Source organism: Scyliorhinus torazame, chromosome 14 (genome assembly GCF_047496885.1).
Source record: "Scyliorhinus torazame isolate Kashiwa2021f chromosome 14, sScyTor2.1, whole genome shotgun sequence".
Classification (NCBI taxonomy): domain Eukaryota; kingdom Metazoa; phylum Chordata; class Chondrichthyes; order Carcharhiniformes; family Scyliorhinidae; genus Scyliorhinus; species Scyliorhinus torazame.
Window position 1 is genome coordinate 166,090,214 of NC_092720.1, and position 4,952 is coordinate 166,095,165.

A 4,952-nucleotide genomic window follows, 5' to 3' on the forward strand; every position below is an offset into this window, starting at 1 on the left:
AAGTACAACCGAGTCTCGCTCTCTGCACAGATCAATTCGAATTTCAGCTTCCATGTCATTATATTCATAATTCAATGTGCTTTTCCGTTTTTCAACCTCCGCGAGAGTCGTGTATCTGAGTCCCAATCCTTCCCCAAGCCGCCGGGGGTTGAGGAGCTTCTCCTCCTGCATTGATCTGTCTGCTCAAATCAACAAAGACCAAATTCCCGCCCTACCTGTTCCTCACACGAAGATGTTGACAGAATAACATCTGGGCAAGGTGAAGTATGCAATTGGAGAGCTGCCTCCTGGCGACAAGAATATTTCTCCACAGCTGCTTTCGGAGCTGCTGAATATTTCCAGAATTTACTGTTTCTGATTTTGCGCCTTCATTACAAGATTTCAGTGACTGACAAACCAAAACTTGCCTCTACTGTGCAGCCCCAGTCACAGCTTTTCTGTGACCTTCTCACAGACACGTTCACTCTTCACCTTCCGACACACAAACTTTAAAATCGTCTGTTTCCACTCTCATATCATGCGGCATTGCCTTCACACCAGGATCTCCACCCGCCCACCAGCGGCGCAGGCAGCTGAAGCGTTGCTTCGGAATTTGCAAGGGCAATAGGAACACAGAGTCTGTGAGGTAATCATAGATTTTACAGTGCAGAAGGAGGCCATTCGGCCCATCCAGTCTGCACCGGCTCTTGGAAAGAGCACCCTATCCAAGGTCAACATCTCCACCCTATCGCCATAACCCAGTAACCCCACCCAACATTAAGTGCAATTTTGGATACTAAGGGCAATTTATCATGGCCAATCCACCTAACCTGCAATCTTTGGACTGTGGGAGGAAACCGGAGCACCCGGGGGAAACCAACGCATACACGGGGAGGATGTGCAGACTCTGCACAGACAGTGATCCAAGCCGGAATCGAACCTGGGACCCTGAAGATGTGAAGCAATTATGCTGTCCACAATGCTAAGGGCATAACCCTAATTTCATCCATTTTCGTGATGTGAGCGTCCCTGGTTAGGCCAGCATTTATTGGCCATTCCGAGTTGCCCTTCAGGCAGTGCTGGTTAGTTGCCTTCTTGAATCTCTGCACTCCTTCAGGTGTAGGTACACCCACTGTGCTGTTAGGGAGGGTGTTCCAGGTTTTGCCCCAGCGACAGTGAAGGAACGGCGATATATTTCCAAGTCAGGGTGGTGAGTGCCTTGGAGGGGAACCTCCAGATGGTGGGGTTCCCAGTTATCTACTGATCTTTTTACTTTATTTGATTTTATTTGATTTATTATCACGTGTACTGAGGTACAGTGAAAATATTGTTCTGCATACAGTTAAGACAGACCATTCCACTCAGTAGAGAAGATGTGTGAAGAAATCAGTTCAGACGATAAGATGGTCAATCAGGAGTCTGGTAACAATGGTGAAGCAGTTGTTTTTGAACCTGGGAGTGTGCGTTCTCAGACTTTTGCATCTCCTGCCCGTTGGAAGAGGTTGGAAGAGATAATAAACCGGGTGGGAGGGGTCTTTAATTCAGAAGCCCGCTTTCCCAAGGCAACGGGAGGTGCAGAGAGAGTGACTGGATGGGAGGCAGATTCGCATGATGGACTGGGCGGTGTTCATGGCTCTATAGTTTCTTACTGTCTTTGGCCGAACAGAGGCCACACCAGGCTGTGATGCAGCCAGACAGGATGCTTTCTATGGTCATGGGTTTGGAAGGTGTGTCCAACGAACATTAGTGATTTACTGCAGTGCATCCTGTTGATCGGTCGTGGAGGGGTTGAATGTTTGCAGAAGGAGCAATCAAGCTCCACACTCACTTACACTGGCATTGACCCATAATGAGCGAATCTCACAACACTCACACTGACGCACTTCCATTTACACCAACACCATTCGAAGAGTGAAAATGTGGAGATACACAAACTTCCTTCCAGAACCAGAGACTGACAAATACAGAATTAATTCCAATCTAATTCACTGTTCCGGAAACCGACTGTCGGAACAAATCGCTTGCACACGCACAATTCCACGGACACAATCAGAAAGTGACCCAACGCTCATACAGTAGCAGAAAATGCGAAACACAGTCAGAATATGACACAGATATAATGTACCAGAGACTTACAGATACAAAATGAAGCACTTATACTCACACAAAGTTGAAGAAGTGGGTCTAAGAGTAAACTCCCTCTGCACGTCTATTTCTACTGATCGGTTCAGAATGTAACCTCTTCACTCGGCAATGGCACATGAATGATTGAGCTAACATATAACTGATATTCTGAACAAAAGATTGACCGAACGCGACGAGGTGGCCGAGTGGTTAAGGCGATAGATTGCTAATCCAGTGTGCTTTGCACGCATGGGTTCGAATCCCATCTTCGTCGCTTTTTCGTCCACCGTTTTCTCAGAACTGCATCACTTTTGCCGTGACGTGGATTTGCAACCACTGATGTGACAATCCAGCCCAAGCTGTGATGCCAGATTGTATCCAGTTGTGTTGGAAGAGCGCGAATTCAGAGACTGAGTTGAACAGATTGGACACTTAGACAACTACTTTGTCTTTTGGGCAATGTCAAAGTCAAGCCACATTTCTTAGTTCAGGGGAATGACGAGTTTAAGAAATGGTGACATTAACCCCACAAAACTCTGCTGAAGCTGGGGAATGGGTGGATTCAAAAATGAATTCAGAACTTTAATGTAGCGGCGGCAATGCAGCTTCACCGAAATGATACAGGTATAGTAAGTTTCAATTATGAGGACAGCTTCGAATCATAGAATGGTGACAGCACAGGATGAGGCCATTCAGCCCACGTGTCCGTGACAGCCGGCAGTAGTTGTCTCATATGCCCGTGATAAAAACAAAAAATGCTGGAAAATCTCAACAGGTCTGGCAGGATTTGTGGAGAGGGAAACAGAGAATCGGAAGAAGGATCATACTGGACTGGAAACGACAACTCTGTTCTCTCTCCACAGATGCTGCCAGACCAGCCGAGGTTTTCCAACATTTTCTATTTTTATTGCCGGATTTTATGAAGAATCTCCATAGCGGCCTTGCCTTTGTACTCGACGCTTCTATTTATAAAGCCGGGTTCCAAATGTCTTTTGCAGTGTTCCCTGTGGAAACCAACGAACCAAAAATAACCAAATTAACCCAATGATCCTGATGAGAAAAGCAAGAGATAGCATTTTATTTCTTACGATTTAACTTTAAAAATCAAACAAAATTCAACCTCAATTAAACATGGATGTAGAAGCAAATTGCAGTTGATACAATCCACACATTGTACATTATTTTTGGTCTCGCCCTTAAGGAATGTAGTGTCTGTTCAATAAATTTGGTTACGTATTTGCAACCCTCAGATTCTCAGCTCCTCCTGAGTTCCCAGCTTCCCAGTAGTTACTAAACAATATGATGAATCTTTATTCTGCATTAACTGAATGATCGAACACATTTCTACATAGAACTCCCTGTGACCCGGTCAACATTATTTACTGTTTCACCCAGCTTGATGGCGCCAGTTTATTTCCACCAGAAACAGGAGTCTCCTGACCACATTACAGCTTTGGTCAAAACATGGGGCGAGTGTTTGCAGAGAGCGGGAATGGGAAATGATTCCGAACCTTTGAGCTAAATTGATCGGGTAGTTGGAGACTACTTTGTCAATCGAGCCGCACGGTAGCACAGTGTCAGCACTGTTGCTTCACGTCGCCAGCGGCCCCGGTTCGTTTCCAGGTTGGATCACCGTCTGTACGGAGTCTGCACGTTCTCCCCGTGTCTGGGCGGGTTTTCACCGGGTGCTGCGGTTTCCTCCCAAAGATGTGCGGGTGGATTGGCGACGCTATCTTGCCCAGTAGTGTCCAAAAGTTAGGCGAGGATACAGGGATTGGATGGTGGAGTGGGCTGAGGAAGGATGCTCTTTCAGGGTCTGGTGTCGACTCGATGGGCCGAACTGTCTCCTTCTACTGTAAATTCTATATTGAATAAATCCGACATTGACAGCATTTCCACACTCACGTTTGGTGAGCAAGACTGCCAGGTGCAGAATGTCTCTCACACTCTCACATATTACCAGGGAGTGACAGACACAGAATGAATCACACATTCACAACAGGAACTAAGAAAAGATCATCTCCACGTTTTAATTTTTCTAAATCCCGCCGTCCCAAGTTCAATGTAATGTGAATAATTCTTGTCTCTTGTGCGTCTCTCTCTGATCTGTGAATTTCGCTCTAGCAGAGTGTGCTGCCATCTACTGCCCACAACACAGAATCGCAACAGAGCGGGAGAAATTCACATGAACTGGCGGCGTTGCAGATATCATGATGGGATGTCATCGGGTGTGAGTAAATAAAAAATATTAATTCGATGTTCTTGTATTTCCCCATGGACTTGGCCACTTTGGAAATATTTATCTGAAGGAGCAGAAATGTTTTAATGAGCGGATATGTGAACATTTGTGGTTCAGGGGGAGATTTCTCATTTACCAGACTGGAGTTAGGGTTCCATTCCCAGATATTGCCCTTTCTTTTTCTGAACCCATCTCTGACATCTTGCTCACTGTGTCTAAGAGGAAGAGTAGACAGGGATTATTGGTATTACTGAGACTTGGTTGAGGGAAGGGCAAGACTGGCAACTAAATATCCCAGGGTATCGATGCTTCAGGAAGGATAGAGAGGGAGGTAAAAGGGGTGGAGGAGTTGGATTACTGGTCAGAGATTATATCACAGCTGTGATTAAGGAGGGCACGATGCAGGATTCGAGCACTGAGGCAATGTGGGTAGAGCTAAGAAATAGGAAGGGTGCGGTAACATTGTTGGGACTTTCCTACAGGCCTCCCAAAAGTGAGCGTGAAGTAGAGGTACAAATATGTAGACAGATTATAGAAAAATGTAGGAGCAATAGGGTGGTCGTGATGGGGGATTTTAACTTCCCCAACATTGAATGGGACTCTTGTAGTG

General features: G+C 45.8%; 1 non-coding gene across 1 annotated transcript; it reads left to right on the forward strand.

Annotated features, from left to right (window-relative positions):
• Positions 1–2,295: 2,295 nt before the first annotated feature.
• On the forward strand, positions 2,296–2,377 carry trnas-gcu (transfer RNA serine (anticodon GCU)). The gene has a single exon. It is a non-coding gene; the product is annotated as a tRNA-Ser (tRNA).
• The last annotated feature ends 2,575 nt before the right edge of the window (positions 2,378–4,952 follow it).